At 32.0% G+C, this 23,689-nt stretch overlaps 1 long non-coding RNA gene across 1 annotated transcript in view; it reads right to left on the bottom strand.

Annotated features, from left to right (window-relative positions):
* Positions 1-891: 891 nt before the first annotated feature.
* The window catches only part of LOC144578753 (uncharacterized), a 79,014-nt gene continuing 56,216 nt past the window's right edge, over positions 892-23,689 (bottom strand). The window contains exons 3-4 of the long non-coding RNA XR_013525124.1: positions 3,983-4,088; positions 892-1,495 (exon numbers count right to left, since the gene is read on the bottom strand). This is a non-coding gene — a long non-coding RNA (uncharacterized LOC144578753). The remainder of the gene's footprint in view (positions 1,496-3,982; positions 4,089-23,689) is intronic.

The following is a 23,689-nucleotide window of genomic DNA, read 5'->3' as shown; positions in this document are numbered from 1 at the left end:
CATGCGTAGCAGCTCTGTTGACCTGAATTGTTTGAATTTGCAAAACAGAGAGCTGGTTATTTCATATGATCTTGGTCCTTTGAAAATTTCAGCTGTACTTGCTATATAGCTTGCCAACAAACCTTGCCATCACCTAGGGCTTTTCCAAAATCTGAGTGGTCATGGATTTGGAGACTCGGTGATAAATAATAGGAGCACTTTGCAAAAATAGCATCAGTTAGCTTATTCTTAATATTTTCATTTGTCTTACAGATTATGTGACAGAGACAATAGCTTGTATTATCAGTGAATGAATACATCACAGCTTTAAGAGTTCCAAGTTTGCTTTATATCATAAGAATATTATAAAAATATTTTTGTACTTCCTGATGAAATCTTTAATTATACTCCTGAATAAAACTGTTGACTTCTTAGTGTACCAGTGGTCATGAAGAGACATGATACTTATAAAAATCTTGTCAAAATGCACTGATTAATCAAAATCCAATTAATATATTCTCACATATCCTTTTTCTATAGGTTCAGCATTTTAGGTATAATAGATATTTATAAATTTTATAATTTATGTTTAAATAATGCAAAATTACTTTATCTAAAAGTGTGGTCTTATCAACAACCAAAATCTTGATGTACACAAGTCTGTTTTTAGGTAACATAATGTCTGGTCAATCCTAAAAATATACATCTTTTACTGTAGCCAGTTCTGCCCATTTAATCCTAAGATGGTTCGTGTCCAAAGAAGGAGCAATTAATTTTATAAAGTTACCTTGGATGTATCATGAGAATTAAGTTTTATGGATTAATTAATTTGAAAATGACAGTTTGAAAAATGTATAATAATATATATTTATAAAGTAAAAAGTGGAAAAGGTTAGGATAGTATTAAACCACTTAGAAGAGACATTTTCAAATAGTAAAGACAATTGATAAATTCCCCTCCTAGTCTGAAATTTTGGCATGTGTCAAAATTTGATTAGTTCTTTCACACTGGCAGCCCTCAAACCTTAAATGAAGCCTCCACCTATTATATAGAAGTTAGACATGGAAGTTTAAGATTCAACTGATTTACTTATAGAGAAATAGGAAATGAGTATTCTGAAATGTATTTCAGGGGCAAAACTTTAATATACCACAGACATTATGATAGGTATAAACTATAAATCATAAATGTTACTAACATCTCAAGATTTCTACACTAGTACTTCTGTCAACCTTATGAAATAACTATGGCATTATATAATATATGGTGTAATAGCAGCATATCATGGGCTCAGAATTAAGACAATGTTTATTTCTGCCTAGAAAATCTCAAAGGAGCAAAACATTACTTAACACGTTATTAAATAAAAACTATGACATAGTACAAATTTAGTTATAATAGCAAATTAAATAACAAAACGTAAAATATTATAATTGAAAATATATGTACTTATCTCTCATCCATAGAATTGTCTTTTCCAAAGCAATGATTCTGTCTCTCTCATCTTATTTACAACTGAAAAGGCATAAAATACAAGGCTTTAAGTAATACAGAGATTCTATGCCTTCAGTGTGCATTTTAGAATTTTCCTATCTGGTTAATATTTACTCTCATAGCACACGTCCTTTGCTCAAATTGTTCACTTTCTTATAGCATAGCTTTTAATATTAAAATTATTATTTTTTAACTGGAAAAATCTTCCTTCTTTTGTTTTTTGTTTTTCTTGATAAACTCCCTCCCTTACATTGTTGTTTGTTTTACTAAAAAGATAATATGGTTCTCTGTAAGCCTTAATGTTTAATTTTTATTCTAATCTCTCAAATTGTCAGAGGTTATATAGTCTGCCTAAGCCATGTTTTAAAGAAAGACACATGCATATGGTTTAATAAATAAATTTATCAATTGTAGCAAATAAAATACAGATGATATATTCTGTAAACTCAAAGTATAGAAGATCATACTAAGAAAATATTATATCCTACGGTGTGTGAACATCACAACTTTTAAATTCTACTACAGTTATCCTTCAAGATTATATCATAAAATTGAGACCAGCCCAACTGTCCCATAGAAATGATGTTTATGGTTTTTCTGAATACACATAAATTGATCCTCCCAGTCTTAACACTTGAGAGAGTTAGAATTATCTTATCTGAGTTCCTTTCTCAGGAATCCAAGCATTATGCCTTTCAGACAGTATAAAGGAACCAAAACTTAACTAGACCACCCTGTCTGGACAATGAGTCTCCAGATCCCTCAGCTGTCATAACTGCCTAAATAACCACTTGGTTCCTGTTGACTAACTCTTCTTTTTTACCCCACACTAATTCCTGTTTTCTCACACATGGTTATATTTCTTCCCTCCTATATAAGCCCTTAGTTTTAGTCAATCAGGGAGATAGATTTGGACTAATTTCCCAACACCTCAGCTGCAGCACTTGCAATACTTAGTGCCTCAGTGATTGGCTTTCAGTGCAAGAAACAACAGGACCTAAATCCTGGTATTTCAGTAAAAAAATCTCAAGTTTATTTTTAGTATGTTTAAAATATTGTTAGAGAAACATGGGAAAGCAGTTTGTCTTTCTAATCCCTACCTTGAATATATTTCAAGGGATTTAAAAAACATCAACTACAGATATTTTTCAAAATTTTATGAGTAACTTTTCTGCAATTAAACATGTTAATTGACTTATGAAATACTATTATTGCCTGTTATTTTGCCTATAAATTTTAAAGTATTTTATATGTTCTAGTTTTCAGAGACAAATTGCAAACATATTAGTAATATTGCCAGTGTTTGAAAATTTTGGTAATAAACATGACTAAACAGAGCCAAAATTTTGTTTTTGTTTATTTTGTTTTTACATTTAGAACTTCTTTGTTGGAATATATAATGTTTAAACTTTTTTTTTTTTTTCTCCATCAGTCTTTGTGATGTGGATGGGACAAGTTTCATATCTGTTTTTTCTTCTCAGTACTCTTCTTTTATGTAAGAATAAATTCATATTATAAACTTTTTTCTGTTAAAACATTTGGTGTACAAATGAATAATTTACTGATCAATGTATTAATACATGTTTGTATGTGCATATTTATACATGGTTTATCCTATGTAGAATTTGCCTCACAGGTACATGTTTTTGTTCTTGTTGTTATTCACATGGTTTACTACAAGTACAACCCTCCAAAAGCTCACCTCGAAGTAAGTATGGCTGACCATATAGGTGTGCTATATCATATACAATGGAGAACTTCATTTTTAAAAACAATTTTCGCGTAGTTTTGTAACTTTGGGAGAATATGAATGAAGTTATACAAATATCATTTTAAATATACCATTATTATTATTATTATTATTATTACTGAATTGTTTCTAAGTTCTAACTTCAAATTCATCAGCTTTGAGAAACCTAAGAAGTAACAAAATACTATTAGCATTATTGCCCTGAAGTGATACTGGATTACTCAAGGCTGTGTAATATCACCAGGGTCTCAGCTTTTAGTAATATATTTTTAAGCAAATTCCTCAAAGCAATGACATTTGGAAGACATACTACAGAATTACAGATTATTGTATAAGGTAGTTGGAATCTTTCCTCATTTTTTATAGATAATTTTCTGTTTATCATAAAGTAAAACCAGGAAGTAAACACATTCAAAGCATCAGAGTAGGTCTCAAACGATTACTAAAGGCACTTAACCAGCTACTGGGTTTATTTGTAATGGCTTGACTACAGATTACCCTGTCCTGTTCATTCAAACAAAACAGTAATTTAAAAAAAAATTTCTACTACTATACTTTAAGTTTTCAGGTACATGTGCAGAATGTGCAGATTTGTTACATAGGTATACATGTGCCATGGTGGTTTGCTGCATATATCATCCCATCATCTACATTGGGTATTTCTCCTATTGCTATCCCTCTTCTATCCCCCAGTCCCCTGCTATCGCTCCTCTAGGCCCCCACCCCCAAACAAGTCTTGGTATGTGAGGTTCACCTACCTGTGTCCATGTGTTCTCATTGTTCAACACCCACTTATGAGTGAGAACACGTGGTGTTCGGTTTTCAGTTTGCTGAGAATGATGGTTTCCAGCTTTATCCATGTCCCTGCAAAAGACAGGAGCTTATCCTTTTTTATGGCTGCATAGTGTATATGCGCCACATTTTTTTAATTCAGTCTATCATTGATGGGCATTTGGGTTGGTTCCAAGTCTTTGCTATTGTAAACAGTGCCATAATTTACATACCTGTGCATGTGTCTTTATAATAGAATGATTTATATTCCTTTGGGTATGAACCCAGTAATGGGATTGCTGGGTCAAATGGTGTTTCTATTTCTAGATCTTGAGGAATCACCACACTGTCTTCCACAATGATTGAGCTAAGTTACACTGCCACCAACAGTGTAAAAGCATTCCTATTTCTCGACATCCTCTTCAGCATCTGTTGTCTCCAGATTTTTTAATAATCCCCATTCTAACTGGCATGAGATGGTGTCTCAATGTGGTTTTGATTTGCACTTCTCTAATAACCAGGGATGATGAGCTTTTATTAAATATGTTTGTTGGCTGCATAAATGTCATCTTCTGAGAAGTATCTTTTCATATCCTTCACCCACTTTTTGATGTTTTTTTTAAATTGTAAATTTGTTAAAGTTCTTTGTAGATTCTGGATATTAACCCGTTTTCAGATGGGTAGATTACAAAAAAAATTTCCCATTCTGGTGATTGCTGTTTCACTCCAATGATTGTTTTTAGTTTTTTCTTTCTTTGTTTTTGTTTTTTTTTCTGTGCAAAAGCTCTTTAGTTTAATTTGATCCCATTTGTCAATATTTTAATGTTAAAATTTAAGCATGCTAAACATTATCATCAGTGTTTCTCCCCAGTCTTTCTCAATAAAGAAAATAAAACATTGAGAAACCTAACATAATCCTATGAACTTGTGAAATATTAAGCACACCCAGTCTACATATTAAAATCTTAAGAGAAAGACCAAATCCTAAAAGTAGCAAGAGAAAAATGACACTTTAAAGGGCAAAATTTAAATTAATAGTTAATTTTTACCAGAAATATGGAGACAGAAAATAATGAAATAATATTTTAAGTTTATGAAAGAAGGAGAATAGCTGTCAATGCAGAATTTTACATTTAATAGTACTATTTCTCAAGAGGTAGGGCAAAATAAAGACAATTGCATATTTAAGAAACTAAGAATTCACTGCCATCACTTCTGGATGACAACAAATACAGTGCCTTCAGGTTGAAGGGAAATAATAATGAAATTTCAACTTAATAAATAAATGGCATCAGATATGTTAAGTGCCTGTATAAACATATTTTTTCCTTTATTTTTGTCCTTTTACTTTCTTTGTACTACATATTAAACTTCAGCTTATGTCATCAATTAAAACCTTATGTAGAGTTTACAATATTACTGCATCTGGAAACTAAAGAATGAGAGGCATATAAACCGAACCCATATGAGGAGTTTTCTATACTTTATAAGGATAGATACAACATTAACTCCAAGTAGCCTATGAAAAGACAAGAACATAATTTAGTACTGAAACTTTGGAAAATATATGACAGCCTCTCATAAAGTTACATTTACACCATACCTCTATTATATAAAGTAGCCATTCAACTCCTGGATGTTTACCCAAGAAAAATGAAAATATTTAAAGATGTGTACCAAATTTCTATAACAGTTTTACCCAGAAAATATAGAAACAGATTTATCAGTAAATAAATGAATAAAGAAAATGTGACATCTAAATATTAATACATCCAACAATATGGATGATCCTCAAGATATTCATGCTGAGTGAAACACACCAGAAATAAAAGAGCAGATACTTTATAGCTCATAGAAAAAGGAAATAAATATGTGCAAACTAATCTAAAATGACAGAAAGTGGGATATCTAGAGATAAGAGCTGCTTGGGGAGAGGAGGGATTGCAAAAAGAGCACTTAACAATGTTTGTGGAAGAAAATGATTTGAATCTTGAATTTCACAGCCCTCAAAAATGGGTATAGAAGAGGGATGGGAATCTTGAGGAACGCCTTAGATTGTTCCTACTCTGTGCGTGTGTGTATTTGATGTGTTATCTCATTGCCAATCACCTTATTTTTGTAACACATATCCTAGAAGACAAAAGGTTTTCTTAACCTACCTAAATCACAGAAACATTTAGCAGCTGGTGATGGTGGGAATACATCTGACCTCACCAAGATGCTATAAAAATGGACTGGAAGAATGTACATTGATTGTTTTAAATTAACTGTAAACAATACAACTGTTTTTTTTTTTTTTTTTTTTTTTTTTTTTTTACTGAAAACATATTAGAAAGCAAACTCACTTTTTTCATTGCAAAACACAATTTATTTTTGCCTAACCCAATCAGGAATTTCCAGAAAGAAATATTTCTTATTGTCTCCCATTATCAAGGTTCCCAGAACTCTGGTATTTTCTCCAGGCTATACAAGCTCCACATGCATGGCCTTTGGCAATCCACTGGTGTAGTCAATGTCACCTTTCAAAATGTTCCAATTTCAGGAGCTTTCAATCTACATCATTTTCAGATAATCAAAATCTTCAGAACCTTTTTCTTTTTCCCCAAAACCTCAAGAAAAACGATATTTCATGTACATCATGATATATTCAGAGCTCTCGAAACATTGGCATACTTTATATACCAAAAATATTCTTCCTAGGTAAGACTTCCTAATGCTACACATATGAAACCATGTAGAAACACATGAAATTGGAAAAGGACTTTGAACTTGCAGAAGGTATTTCAGCTGGTTATTTGTTAGAAACTCCACAGGAGCATTTCGTGTGTTTGTGGTTTTGAGCCTTCTGGGTAGATAAGTGAGGCTTTATGTAATTATTTCCTCACTGAGTTTTAAATTTATTATATTGATATATTCAAATAATATTGTCAGTTATTTATGTTCTAACTGTGTAGTTTGAAAAAAATGGAGCTATGTTTTAAAAATCTGAAAAAGCTAAAATAGCTTCTCTATGATTGCACATTTCATTTTAAAGATATGTTTTTCTGATGTCTTTAGTCTTTGCTGTGGAATTCGGTAAACTAAGATGTTATTCATTATCCATCCAACTATGTTTAGCTTTGTTTATTTTAACATGCTGATGTCTTTAATTAAGGCTGCACCTGTTACCATCATTGAATTTAAGGGTCTCATGTTTCTATTACAATTCTATTTTTAGAACCTTTTCTGGTATATCAGTTCTGTCAAACATTTTCAATTCTATATTGATCTAAACTAGATTTCAACAAACAGCTTTGAATATTTCTTCAAGCACCTCTTTTGTCATTATTATTGTTGCCCTTTTTGCTTTGTTTTAGAACACTTCCAATACAGTATTGGTACATTATTGGGTTTCTTTATGAAATAATGCATACTGTAGAAGCTGAAATAGTCATCAAGCAATATCATTTTTCCTCACAAGATTTTTTTAAAAAATACTATCTTACACAGGCTTTATCTTTTTTGCTTCATTTAAAGGTATTCACCATGACTAGTAAAGAATACTGCGGAGGATAAGCTCACAGTTAATACTGAATTTGAGAAAACTAATGAAAATAATCATAAACACAATTTCAAATTCACACCTCAGTATGCACAAGGACTTGGGGTTCCAGATTTGCATCTAAGATGGCCTTTTTCTGCTTTCGCATCTGAAGCAAATCTTCAGATATTCCGTCTGCGTCTTTTTCTTCTTATTCTTCTTGTTTTTTGTTTTTGTTGAGATGGAGCTCTGTCACCAAGGCTGGAGTTCGGTGGCACGATCTCAGCTACCTACAGCCTCCCTCTCCCGGGTTCAAGCAATTCTCCTGCCTCAGCCTCCCGAGTGTCTGAGACTATAGCCATGTGCCACCATGCCTGGCTAATTTTTTTCTACTTTTAGTGGAGACGGGTTTAATCATGTTAGCCAGGATGGTCTCAATCTCTTGACCTTGTGATCTGCCCACCTTGGCCTCCCAAATTACTGGGATTACAGGTGTGAGCCACCGCACCCAGCCTGCTTCTTTCTTTTGATAACTAACTCTGCATGTTTTTCCCTTTGACATTTTGTTCCTTCCTAGTATAGCTATATATATACTGCTTTTCACAATACTCAATTTTTGAAATTTCTAAAAAAATTACAAATGTGATTTACCATTTAATGACATATTCAATGGACTGAATGTATCTACCTTCCCAAATTTTTGTTTAGAAACCTTAACAATGTAATGACCCTTGGAGGTGGGGCCATTGAGAGGTAATCAGATCATGAGGGTGAAGCCCTTATGAATGGGAGTATGCCTTTATAAAATAGATCCCAGAGAGCTCTCTCATGCTCTTCCTGCCCTATGACAATTTAGAAGTCAGTACTCTGCAATCTGGAAGAGGGCCCTCACCAAACCCAAACATTTTGTGCCCTCATCTGAGACTTCCAGCCTCCAGAACTGAATAAAGAAAGAATAAATTGTCTTTAAACAGGCAAATATTATAAGAGCCTTAAGTAATGCAGCTTATAATTTAACACTAAAGAGAAATTTAAAATAAAAATATAATGTTACAAATTGCTGAAAGCACAAAATCCTCACTTTATAATCTTGTCTCCTTATGGATGGATGCTAACTTTATTCGTGAAATCTAAAGTGCTTCTCAATATATCATGGGCTTCACTCATTTATTTATTCAATAAATATTTATTGAGCAATTTTTCTGAGCTGGGCACTGTACTAAGTATTTGGGCTTCAACAACGTAGAGAAACATCCATCATCAGAGAATAATTCTAATAGTTTAAGGAGGCATATAGTCACCAGTACTTTTTTTTTCCTCCAGAACATTCTTGCAAAAAATAAAATCTATATATATTTGAGTTGGGTAGAATTGGATACATGCAATTGGATCCAAGCTCTATACACAAACATAGCTATCTCATCACATCTTCAAATAATTTATTTATTGATTCATTCATTTATTGCATATGTATCTTGTATATTTTCTGTGGAAAATTCTAAAACTGAAAGAGTACTGACCAAAGTACTCTGTTTCAATCCTCAAGAAATGTACCTTTTTTAAAAGTCTATAAAATTGAAACATGTTAACGAAAAAAACCATTGCACGACCACTAAAAATGTATAGATAATATTTCCGATTTATATATAATACCTATACATTTATCAGCTGCTAGAGATTATAAACATCCCATAATCTCTTAATAAAGATAAAATAGGGACAGAAATATGTCATGGCAACAATGGCAAGGAAATAGAATATCTGCTAACAAAATATCTGCATTTAGCAAACTTAGTATATGCTTTCTAGGGAAGATAAAGACAAGGACTTAAGCTCACTATAGATACTCTGCTGTATTCTTCATTTGAGCCAATATGTTAATTAAATCTGTTTTGGACCGTCTCTGGAGCATATTTCCACCTCTTAGCACATGTTCTCACTCCTTTCTTCTTTTCATATAAGCATCTTTACTAATGTATAGAATCATCTTACTATTGCTATTTTGACACATGATTTTATTAGATGCTCAAAGAAAAATGCACCAAGAAGGTAAGAGAGACTGTTATTAACTGATTCTTTTTTATTAGAAAATTCCAAGTTATGATCATGAACCCCTGGGTCAAATAGGAATTAAGTCATACATAATGTGCCATTACAAATAATTTTTAAGAAATTAATTTGAATATAATAATGAGATTGGATATTCTTTGCATGGAAAAGAGTCCCAGGTTGCAGAACAGAATATAAGCAAAACCATTCAAGTGACACCATTTAAAGTAGAGTTTAGAAATGGCTGGGGGGATTTAAAATATTTTAAGCAACTATAATGTACAATTGATGAAACAATTTTTGGGGCACTATCAAAAATAAATACAATTAAGTATCAGCATTAGGGAATTAATTGATATAACAATGATGCAGGAGGCTACAGTAAATATAACACTATGTAAGAAACTATTATATAGTATAAGAAACTCTTACATAGCATAACAAACTCATGTAGTAACTATATAAGAAAACTTTTATCACTGTCTTGAGCACCATGAATCCCTTCATTTATTCCATAGCTATTGTTATGTATGAAAGACGCTATGTATTATATCTACGAGTGACTGTAACTCTGTTCTGCCATCTTGGAATTATAGTGTATTAGGCAAGATAACTTTTAAGGTCATGAAATAGTCTTGTTTATTTTTTAAATGCATAGGTCAAATGACACTTAAAAAGTCTATAGGGAGAAAAACAGGAAATGGGTTATTTTTATAAAATATACTTGTTATTAAATAAGTAAAAGTGCATCATTCTGTGGGACAACTTTGAGGAGCCCCATAGAAAAGAAATTTGCATACAACTTACGTGTATTCCTTGGAAGGTGCTTAAGCATTTAAAATGCAGAAATGCAATAGTTTAAAAAAAGTATACACAATTTCAAAACTCAGATAATTTTCTCAGTTGAGAGTCAGATAAAAGCAACCTCAGTGAGAGTACAATATAAATTTCACAATCCATAAAATATTAACTATTTTCCAAGTTCAGTCCATCTGAACTTTTTTCAAGCCTATTTTCCACGGGGATATATAAAAAGAAACTCTTGTTATTATTTACCATTTGACATTGTATTTTTATGTGAACTAAATATAAAAAGGAAAATAAGCCAAAGATGCTATTTCTTTTCTTGAAATGCCCAGTGTTTCCCAAATTCTCTTTCCTTTCCTTCACCTCTGCCCTGTATATGCCTAAAGTGAAACACTCATGGTAAGAGAAAGGCACTGAAACATAAGAAACACTATTTCATTTTCCTCACGTTGTTAGATTCATGGTAGTGAAACTCTAGATGTGGTGAAAAATGTCTATTTACCTGGGAGTGTGAGGAGCAATGGCAAGATAACCTAAGGTCATGAAATAGTCTTGTTTATTTTTTAAATGCATAGGTCAAATGACACTAAAGAAGTAAGTACACTGTGGTATCTGAAGTATTTGACTAAAATAATAACTGACCTATAACAAAAGGCAGGCTGGTAAGATTGTAATAGCTTGTGGCTTGGCTTCAGTGGAATACAGAGACGCATAACTAAAGGATTTCCCCTTTGGATTGGAAAGTAAAGTCCAGGAACCAGCATTCGAGTTGGTAATTGGGATCCTTTGTGACTTATGAATGGGGGAATGAATAAGACCTAATAATTTGAACAAACTAAAAGGAGTCCAATTCGTTCTAACGGTGGCTGACTTGAGACACACGATTTTCTTCTTTCTGGAAATGTTAAAGCAAGGGCTGAAGAATAATTTTCCAAAATTGTAAACAACATTTTAGTTCGCCTCCGAAGTGTGGTTAGATGAAAAGAGCTACGGGTCAATGGTGTCATGCTTTAAGAAGGGGTATCTTTCTTTTCTCCCTTCAGGATTATCATTTCTGTTTTTTTCTCTAAATTGTCCTCCTTCTACCGACACACTCAGTAGAAAATGACTACACTCCATGTAGATGTTTGGTTCACCCTTCCCCCCGGTTTTTGACCACCCTGAGTTTCAGCATACTTTACACAGTAGCTGTTTGTCTTTTGAGCAAAAAAAGAGCCCTCCGTCAAGGGAAGCCCATTTCCTCCTTATATATGGAAAGCAAAAGTCTCTTAGAATTCTTGTCACCTCCTCTTCCTTTCTGATACACAAACACCTTTATGCTTTACCTAAAGACTGATGGGTGAGAGTCCCTGAAATTCCCTGCTCCCTTCCCTCAGCTCAGATCAAACCTGAGTTATAACTTACTCGCCAGCATTCTTCTGTGTGATGAGGCTGAATGTATACACTGTGATTTTTACCTAAGATGGAAGTATTTTCTTTGTCCCTTCTGCCCTTTTTTTCTTTACATATCTATAAAAACTTTTTTAAAAACTTTAAGTCAGTTGTCTGTAAATACATCAGCTAATGGTCACTTCAGAAAAACCTTACATAAAACATTATTTATTATCCTCAGCCCATTCCTCAGGATTCCTTGTAACTCCCATTTTTCCATTGGAACATTCACTGACCACTGTTCCTTAGCTTATATATACAGACTGATGGTGCTCTCAAATATTTTAGATGTGGTATGGCAAGTAAATCAATCCTCAGCTCAACTCCTGTCCACCTGCCCCCTCTGCTTCTCGCTTCTCATTTCTGTGTTGGTATATCTGGTCTCCTCAATAATAATATAAACTCTTAAAAATTAGAAACATATCTTTTATGTTTTCTTTGTGTGTCATGATATATTGGTAAAGAGTGAGAAAGAAGTTAATGAATAGTTAGTAAATGAAAAAAATAAGTCCTTATGAAAGGAAATGGAAATAAAAGATGTGCCTATTTCGTCGAGGCAAAATGCAAAATGAGGGTGGCTGATTCTCTAGAATACACATTAATTTTATGGGCATATAAATAATGAGTGAAATCTGTACAGTTATCAAGTGAATCAACTGGGATTCAAACACAAGTCTATGTGACTCAAAGGTTAATGCTCTTAGTCAATGCTTTCAATACAGAAATCCAGCAGTTCTTTTGAGACTGTAATCCTGCTTACTACCAATAAAGCTTATGTAAAAAAGACAAAAATTAGTTTATCCATCCAGTTGTTAAATACTTGTCAAATAATGACTTGATACTGAGCTATTCAATTGGCTTTAAAAAATATGGGAGACTGTTTTGAGATCAGAGTCTAGTGAAAAAAACTGATAATGAACTACTTAAGAAAATGTAATAGGTCCTTAGACTGGAAGTGTGTACCATATGTTATGGGGACACAGAAGGTATATTTTTAATTTTGTCTGGGAGTGATGATGTATTTTAGGAGCATTTGACCCCAAGGCTAAAATTGTTTTTAGTTTTAATTAAAATCAGAAGGATGATGAACATTTCTTAATCTGGTTCCATTACTGACTGTTTACTGATGGTTTCATTTATGACTATTCAGTATGACCGAAGTATTAATAGAAATAGTTAATTTTGTGATTAATATTGTTATTGAATAAATTAGTTATAGAAATTTTGGTATTAGGTTGGTGCAAAAGTAATTGCGGGTTTTGCAATTACTTTCAATAGCAAAAACTGCAATTACTTTTGCACCAGTCTAATATATTGATAGCATTCTCTGGTTATTTCAAATTAGCCACAATTTAAAATTATTTAAAGAACTAACAAAAAATATAATGAGATAGAGAATTTTCTCTCTCTTTTTTTTTTCTTTTCGCTATTTGGAGTAGTCTCCCCTTATCTATGGGGGATATGTTCCAAGACATCTGTTGGATGCCTGCAACCACAGATAGTACCAAACTGCAGGTCCTATGAATTTCCCTACACATACATACCTAGGATAAAGTTTATTGTATACATTAGGCACAATAAGAGATTAACAATAACTAGCAATAAAATAGAACGATTATTACAATATGCCAGCATCACTGCTATTGTGCTTTGGGACCATCACTAAGTCGGATGAGAGGTACTTGATCACAAGTACTGCGCTACATGGCAGTCCATCTGATAACTCAGCCAACTGCTAAGTGACTCACAGGAAGGTAGTGCTCTGCAGCACAGCGGTACTAAACATAGTGATGATGCCTGAGGGTAGTGGGACAGGAGAGGACAGCCCAAGATTTTGTCACATGACTCAGAACCGCCTGTAATTTCAAACTTAAAAGTTGTTTGTTTCTGGAATTTTTCATTTAATATTTTCAGACCACAATTGACCACTGGCAACTGAAATTGCAAAACGCAAGTCCAAAGATACGGAGTGGATTACTGTATTTGACAGTAGTTTGGACATCTATGAATCTATATTCATTTTTGAAGGAAAAAACTTTTAAAATTCAAAAAAAAAACATTCAGCTATTCTAAGAAAAGAATTAGGATGATAGTACATGGACACATTTTAAAAATTTTCTTTATACTTTACTGTTAGTATTTTCCCTAAAATGTTATTTTTTTAAAAAATATATGTGTATGTATATGTGAGTGTGAGTAAAATTTTACTGAGGGATGTTATTTTAGTAAGTTTAAAATATAAAATTTAAAAAATAGAAGTAATAGCATATCATTTTTTTTTTTTGCATTCTCAAAGATATCTGAGAAGTTGCATTTGATAGATTGCAAAGTATAAATCAGGAAACAAAAAAAAGATTGCATTGCTGATGAAAATTTTCCATGTTAAACTTGATGCATTTTCTTGTTCATCAAACAATTTGTGGCTGAAGCTGTGAAAAAAGACAACACTAGCACTTTTATGGAGAATAAATGAAAAGAATTCAGTATCAACACAAAAATGAAATCCACTGAAAATACATATATGTATTAACGTTGAAGCTATTTTAGCATCAGTAGTTTTACTTGATAAGCACAAAAATACAGAGAATACTAAATAAGATGTATAGGAGAATAGTATAATCTTCCATTGGCATTTCACATTTTTCATCCATGTGAAATATACATTAACCTTATATTATGCAATCACCAGCCAGTCATTTGCCAATAACAACAAAGAAGCTTTCATTCTCCCATATATATGTGTGTGTATGTGTGTGTGCACGTGTGTGTATTTGTATATGTATATATAAGTATGTGTATATATATGTGTATGTATACACACACACACACACACAGAATTTATCCTGTTCCAAAATTTATGTGGAAAGTCTTTTTCCAACTATTCAATCATATGCAAAAGCACAAACATAATGAATCCTGAAGTGGGCTTTGACACTTTTTTTAATCTTATATATGTCTTATCATGGGAGGCATGTTTCTAAAGTAATTAAGCAAATATTTGTCTGAATGACTATTAAAAGACAGGAACTACAATAATTACTTTTCTTTACTTTTGCCCCAAATAGAGTACAGGAGTGTTTGTGCTTATTTATTAGAATAGCTGGCACAGTATTGATGTGTACAAGGTCAATTACATTGAAGTGACACTCGGGCAGTATCATACATATAGAGAATGTGTATTAGGGAATCTGTAAATTAAATATGCATTGTATTTCATAAAACAGGTTACCATTTGATTATACATAATAGAATAACTGTAGTGGTCATGTATAAATTTGAAGCCAGATATATCAAAACTTAATATTTTTTAAGCTATAACAAAAAACTTAATGCTTTTTTTTTTTTAGCAGATTTTAGGTAGGTTGTGGTTTTAGCCTTTCTTTACATGTAATTTTGTTTGAAACAGTTTTGGTGTATATGCCAACCGGGTATTTATTTCTAAGTGCTTGTATATTTTGTTGATCCTAAATTTTCAGCTTTGAAATCATTTATTAGTGAAAAAATCAAGATTATTTTCCTGGAAATCACAAAATCTATACTCTAGGATTACATAAAATAGGTACTGATCTCAATCACAAACTCCAGTACCTTCTAATGAACAACTTTGTAATTTGGAATAGTTTATAATTTTTTTTTAAATTTGGAATTCCCAACAAAATAATTTTGCTAAATTTATCTAAAAACTCAAGGTTGATAAATACCAACGGAAGTTAAAGAGATGCAGTGGAGGGAGCAGAAGAAATGCAGCAGAAGAGGAATTTGGAAAGATTCCAAAAGCTAGAAAATACTGACACACCATTGCAGATATAAGGGGGCCACAGAGGGGCCTCTAGGATGTAAGGTTGGCAATCCCTGGCTGACATCCAGCTGGGAAATAAGAACCTCTGCCATACAAACACAAGTCTGTCAATGACCTGAAAGTAGATTTGAAAAGTAGATTCTTTTGAAAGTAGATCCTTGCTCAGAGCCTACTGAAAAGAACTCAACCCTACTGACACAATAATTTCATTCCTGTGACACCTGTAGCAGGGGAACCCTCTTCTACACTGGGCCAGACTTCTCACCTACAGAAACTGTGAGGTGATGAAGAAGTTTTTTATTTGTTTGAACTGCTGAGTTTGTGGTAATTAGATACATGAGATATTATCACTTATCTAGGGCAGTCATCTTGTTTTAATTACAAACTATCCCTTTGAACACCAGTCTTAAAATATATATTGTCAGATTTCAAATATTAAATGTTAAGAAGAATGCATATCTAGTGAACAAATTAAATGTTACTATTTATAGAGCGTAACTAAATATATTTAGGGTTATTCTTGGAAATAGCATTATTCATTCACATAATAAAGCAATTGTAACACTAGTTGCTAATTATATGAGCTAAAAATCTCAAATCACATAGGTTTGTCAGAAAATAATATTTGAATCTAAAAGTTTGGTAAAAATGTGAAGAATCTTTTTAAGGAAATTCTAAATAGCTTATGAATATTACATATTAATACTTGATTAAATGAGGCATAGCCATATGGTAATAGATATCACATATCATGATTTTGTCAGTACTATGCAATAATATATAAAATAATGTAACTCACCATTTTAAATTCACAAGATAAAATAATTTCAGAAAGAGATTCAGTTCAGAGAATCATTTACTCTCTATATTAAAGGTAACATAATAATTTACTTTTTATTTTACTGTGCACTGATTTTATTTTTTCAGCTTTATTGAAGGATACTTGACAACTAAAATAATTACTTATAATCTCATGTGTATGTAAAATCTGAAAACACTTAACTCATAAGAGTAGAGTAGAAAAGTGGTTGCCAGGGTAGGGAAAGAGAAATGGGTCAATCTTGATCAAAGGGTATAAAGGTTCAGTGATACAGGGTGAGTAAGTCGTGGAGATCTAATACAGAACATGGAAACTTTAGTTAATCATAAGATACTTTAGTTAATAAAGTTAATAACTCTAGTTAAAAATAAGATACTTTGTATTTACTACCTAGCATTTTCTAAAAAATATAGCTTTGATCCCTAAAATAAAAATCATTATCAGCTCTCAGTAACATATAGATGTTAAAATATATGTAACAGCATACAGTTTAATTTCAAGTAAAAATTTCATATCCTTTTTGTAAATAATATCCTTTTTGTAAGTTGACTTCTTTTTCCCAAATCAAACATGTTTCTCTTAACAAATCCTTTATTTGGTAACGATCACAGTGTAGTTGTCGAAACAAAATGTTCATATTTTGCCCAACATTTTAAACAGAAATATTGTATTAGTTATTTAATGAAATAAGCATCTGCTTTAGGACATGCTCCCTTCTGTGAACTTTGGCCTAGGGTATTAAATGGAAATGTAATACATTTAGAAAATATAAACAGAAGTCTTCTTAAGAATACTTTTGTAAACAGACATTAAAGAAGTCATAATATAGATGGAAAATAAGCTTATAAAAGAATTCTAAATGTCTTGTCACTAAAGCAAAGCAAATTAAATCATTTATTTAAATGGCTACCGCTTAAGTGATTGGTAATACCAAATGCTGTTGCTACGAATGTTCTTTCATTGCTATACTTTTCAAGACATTCTAAATATGCACTTGTCATAGGATCCAATTATCAAGTCCCCAGGTTTGTTGCCCAACTGACTAGAAACTTTAGTCCACACAAAGTACAAATGCTTTTATAGCAGCTTTATTTATAGTTGCCCCAGATCTAGAAGCAACCAAGATATCCTTCAAAAGGTGAATGACTCAAGAATTGTGGTATATCTACACATGGAAAAATTAGTGATGAAAAAGGAAGGAGATACAGATAAATCCAAAAGACATTATGCTGTGGAAAAAGAGACAAATTGAAAAAGGTAAAACATATGTAATATGCAATTCCATTCACATGATATTTTGGAAAAAGTAAAATTGCAGATAAAGCAGATTGGTTTGCCAAAGGTATAGGGAATGTGGAGTGTTTGACTTAGCGATATAATAGAGAATATTTTAGGGTCATAGAACAAATCTGTGTGTTACTGTAGGTAGTGAATATGCAACAGTACATATTTTTCATAGACCATAGAACTATACAGCAGAAAGAGTGCAATTCAACCAGGAGGTCGAGGGGTACCAGGAGATAGGAAAAAATTTATTAGAAGATTTAAACATATGACCTAATTGATTTAAAATGAAAGATGGCCAGGTGCGGTGGCTCACGCCTGTAATCCCAGCACTTTGGGAGGCTGAGGCAGGTGGATCATGAGGTCAAGAGATCGAGACCATCCTGGCCAACATGGTGAAACCCCATCTCTACTAAAAATACAAAAGATTAGCTGGGCATGGTGGCGTGTTCCTGTAATCCTAGCTATTCAGGAGGCTGAGGCAGGAGAATTGCCTGAACCCAGGAGGCAGAGGTTGCGGTGAGCCAAGATCGTGCTGTTGCACGCCAGCCTGGGTAACTAGAGTGAAACTCCATCTCAAAAAAAAAAAAAAAAAAAAAAAAAAACAAGAAAGAAAAATACTTGTCACATTTAATTTTAGAAGTTCGGTAATAAAAATAATGTGTTTAACAAGAATATTATGCAAGCGAATACTGCTTTAATTTTGCCTAATTTGTTCACTGGTAACTTTAAGCCAAAATTATAATAACCACATAGTATTATAGCTCTGACACAGAAATGGTTTTCTGTGCTTTATAGAGCCATAACACTGATGACTTCATGCATTTGAAGGTTTGAAACAAAAGGTCAAAATGTCCTTTTATTGAGTTTCATTAGTTGTTACTTGCAACATTTTTGAAGTTAGTGTCTCTGCTGACTCTCTTTAGGTCAGTTTTAATGACTGTACAAATGACCATCTACTTTGAACCCTTTTTATACATTATTGACATGTTTATCTCTCTAAATGAATTATGTTCTCATGTATAAAAGAAAAATTAAATAGAATTTCACAATGGTTCCAGATGGCAATTATGCTTTATCAGAGTGTGACACTTTTAGTCAGAAAACTAATAAAGAGTAAAGTATATTACTTCAACAGAGTATCTTTGCTAAAGAACACAGATGAAGTCACTGTTACCCATTCCCTTAATTGGCCCCAGTCTCAATGAGCTTGCTCAGATCTGGGACATAGGACAGTTTAAGCAATTAAAGCATTCACCTTCAATCAGAGATCTAAAAGTAATGTAGATTTATCTATATATTGCTCATGTATTATACAGTCTAAAAGGTAAACATTTCATACAACCTTTGCAACAATTCTTTTCTAGTTAGTGTTTTGAAATTTTCATTTTATTGCATAAGGAAGTATTAAAGTATGTACTAGACAAGAGTAGCAATACTTCCCCAAATTTGTGATACATAAAATCCTATAATAATTTCTGTTATCTTCCTAGATATTGGAATAGTGAAAGAATTACTTGTATGCTCTTCAGTTGGTTTGCTCAATAAAATGTACTTTAAGTACAAAACAGAAGACTTAATGGTCTTAGCCACTTTGTACATCCATTTTAAATACAAACTTATTATTTCAAAGACTATTTAAAATTCCTGATAGTAAAGGAATAAAAAAGACACATATTTTAGAAATCATTGTCCCTTAAGTTTTTTTTTACAAATTTAATTGTATATATCTGAATTTTTGAATGAGTGAACAGATCTTGAAAATTAGGAATGTTCCATAAAGAAACATTACCAATTATTCCTCAGGATTAACATTTTATATAAGAATATATAATATTCAGATGAAATCACCTTATTGCTTTCTGCAGTATAAAATATGCCAATTCTATCAAGATTTTAGTTAGCCATCTAGGCATACAGAATGCTGCATCTAACTAAATCAGTTTGTCTGGAAGTACTAGATTGGATGCATCGTGTCAGATAAACATATTTCTGATGACTGATGTGTTTGAGTACATTAAGAAATAGGGAAATCTTATTTCCTCTCACTAAAGTGACATATCTTAATTGTAGAAAATATGAAAGGGTATTGGTTTTTCTACTTCCTAAAAAGAGATTGACATTTTTCATATATATTCCAATTTAGCCACTAACTCTCAGGTAAACTGCTACTGAAGGAAAATAACATTTTAGTTTATAAACTTTACATAAACTAGGAGTGAAGGATATTTATAAATATAGAACATATACAGTAAAACAATGAAATGTTAAAATATTTGAGTTTCTAAAATAGATGAAATTTTTAATAAGCCATGGAAAATAATGTTGAAAATTTATTTCAAAATCTTATGATTTTCTTTGAATAAAACTTAGTTTTGCTTTTTAAATCACAAAGATATAAACAAAATCTCCATAAGCATATAGTCAGAAAACTAGAAAATATATTGAGGATAAATATAGAATTATCTGAGGATACTTTAATATTTTCAGCCAACTCCATGTTATAAACAAAGGAAAATCAGGGCAATAAAATTTGCTTATGGATTTCTTGGAAAATATTGTTCCTCTTTCTATGTGGGTAAGTAGTTGGAAAGGCAGATGGATGGATGGATGGATGGATGGATGGATGGATGAAGGGATACATGGATAGATAGATGGATTTATAATAGATAAATTTAGACAGATGCCACAGTGTTGTTTCTCAGATATGAGAATTGAAAGATATAATTTCTACACATTAACTTGATTGATTCATTTTTTTCAACTTTTAGGTTTTGGGGAACATGTGCAGGTTTGTTACATAGGTAAATTTTGTGTTGCTCGTGTTCGGTGTTCAGATGGTAGTGAGTGTACTATCCAATAGGCAGTTTTATGATCCTCATCCTCATCCCACATTCCCTACACAAATAGGCCCTGATATCTACTATTTCTGTTTTTGTGTCCATGTGCACTCCATATTTAGCTTGCACTTATAAACAAAAAAATGCAATATTTGTTTTTCTCTTCCTGAGTGAACTTGCCTCAGATAATGACCTCCAGCTTCATCCAGGTTCTTGCAAATTACATGGTTTTATTCCTTTATGGCTATGTAGTATTCCATGGTGTATATGTCCCATAATTTCCCTATCTATCCCTCCATTCATGGGCACCTAGGTTGATTTCATGTTTTTGCTATTGCAAGTAATACTACAGCCAACATAAGGGTTAATGTGACTTTTTGGTAAATGATTTGTATTCTTTTAGGTATATACCTAGTATTGGGATTGCTGAGTAAAATGATATATCTGTCTTTAGGTCTCTGAGGAATTGCCACACAGTTTTCCATAGTGGTGGAACTAATTATATAAGCAGCAGTATATAAGTGTTCCTTTTTCCTTACAACATTGCCAATATCTGTTATTTTTTTTGACTGTTTAATAATAGCCATTCTGACTGGTATGGGATAGTATCTCATGGTATAATTTCAATTTATCTGATGATTATTGATGTTGAGCTTTTTCTCATATGCTTGTTGGCCATGTATATATTTTTTAAAGTGTTTATTCATGTCCTTTTCCCATTGTTTAGTAGGGTTATTTTTTATTTTTTTGCTTGTAGATTTGTTTAACCTCCTTATAAACTATGGATTTTAGACCTCTGTTAGATGCAGTAGTTTGCAAATATTTTCAATTCTGAGGGTTATATGTTTACTCTTTTGATGGTTTCCTTTGCTGGAAAGAAGCTATTTAGTTTATATTCCACTTGTCTATTTGTCTTTTTGTTGCAATTGCTTTTGGAAACTTCATCATAAAATTTTTGCTAAGACCTATGTCCAGAATGGTATTTTCTATGTTTTTGTCTAGAGTTTTTATTTTTATTTTTAGATCTTTATTTGTCTTTAATCAATTTTGGATTGGCTTTTAAATAGAGTGAAAATAAGAGGTCTGCTTTCAATCTTCTGCGTATGGATGGCCAGTCATCACAGCACCATTTATTGACTAGGATGTCCTTTCACCATTGCTTGTTATTGTTGACTTTGATGAAAATCAGATAGCTGTAGATGTGTGGTCCTGTTTCTGGGCTCTCTATTCTGTTCCATTGGTCTGTGTGTCTGTTTTTGTAACAGGACCATGCTGTTTTGGTTAGTGTTGCCTTGTTGTATAGTTGTTAGTATAGTTTTGTGGTATAGTATAGCTTTGAAGAGAAGCTATTCCTGGTTGCATCTATTCAGCCATCTTGGCTCTTCCTCTATATTAGGTTTTAATCAAGATGGAGTCAATAGCAGTCCAAACATATTATGGCACAACCTCTAAGGAAAGCATCTATATCTGTCATGTTTTTTTTCAAATAAATAATTTGACTTTCTCATTAGAAATAAATGGTTAAACATGCCAAATAGGAGAAGAGACTTCCTCTTCTTTCTCTGCTTTCATGTAATAAGAACACATGGAATCCCTCCTTGTGAGTATAATAAAGCACAGTAATATATTTGGGCATACATTATGGCACATTACAGACTTTGTAAATTTGTACATCTTTACATACTATATCTTCTGTGGTTTAAGCCAGCATATATGACCTTAAGAATATACTTAGAGGATAAAGTAGTTAATCAAGAGCTATATATTTTGAGTTAATCTGAACAGGTCTAAGGAAAACTGGAAAAAAAACTGAACATTGTATGGTATTATAAAACGTAGTAAGACTTAATCTTCCTCCTTGCCCTTTTACTACTCAAGTTCCCATGGAAAGAGACTATTTGGTGATATTAACAGTTAATTATGTCATCAGACAGAGTGTATCTTGACCTGAAAGTAGAAGCACTTCATGTACCACCGCTCATCACCGGCAGCATAAATGGAATTCATATTAACTATTTAAACAAATTCTGCTGAAAACATTATGAGCAGTGTGCATTTAAAAAGTTTCAAATGAATGTTGCTAATTTGTGTTAATATTGTAATATTAAATATAAATAATATTTAATATTATATTTTCCAAAGCACATAGTACTACAGAATATAGTAATTATATTTAGTTTTTCCTACATGCCAGAAAGTATTTCCACTTGTTTTACAAATGTTAACTCTTTAATCACCTCTAAAACATTTTAGTTAGGTTAGTTATCATCCTTGTTCATAATTTTAGAAAATGTAAATAGATTAATAAAATTGAAAATTCACATGAAAATTAAGTGACAGATTGAGAGTTGAACCCTGGTTCCAGAATCTATGTGCTTAACTAGTGCACCAAACACGGCCTCCAGATTTAAAACGTAGAAACAACCATTAACAGTCATTTATAATCATGTACTATAATAACATCACATATAATGTAAATTATAATGTAATGTATTCTATCCACTTAAGAAAACAATTCAGGCTTAAAATAAGAAAGATGCCTGTGTTAAGAGGATAGTAAGCTATTTCAAACCTAAAAGATTGTTAGAAAAATTAAGCTTAGTGGTAAAATTGGACATCTGTAATTTTCTGTTTGTTTGGGGAAAAGTGTTACAAAATAGAGCTAAATTAGTGAGAAAAAGTATTACATAGTGAGTAGAGGTTAATTAGTGAGGAAAAGTGCTTAAACTATATCAAAGATCATTATTACTGAAATGATTAGAAGCTTGATAAACTCAAGGAAAACATTAATAAAGCAAGTATATTTTTATTTAGACTAATGTTATTTTAGATATCATTTGAGTTTAGATTTGTTTACAAACAAGTTCTCAGGCATTAGGTGAGAATATCTGGACTCCTGGTATTTTAAAAATCACTCAGGAACAAAGCATCAGTATTTTAAATTTTGTTTAGTAATAAATATTACATAAATTTTGAAATATCAAAATGAAAAAGGCATTTTATAACAGCAAAATTTATATACAAGACATATTTGAATGTTCATTAAAGGTAAATTTGAAATGCATTATTAGTAACATTAAAAGTTGCTGCTAGCTCCTATGAAACACTCAGGCAGTTCTAAGCAGCAGTGCAGTGACAGCTGCT

The sequence above is a fragment of the Callithrix jacchus genome, chromosome 1 (genome assembly GCF_049354715.1).
Source record: "Callithrix jacchus isolate 240 chromosome 1, calJac240_pri, whole genome shotgun sequence".
In the NCBI taxonomy this organism is placed as follows: Eukaryota; Metazoa; Chordata; class Mammalia; order Primates; family Cebidae; genus Callithrix; species Callithrix jacchus.
This window is presented reverse-complemented; position numbering and strand designations above follow the sequence as displayed.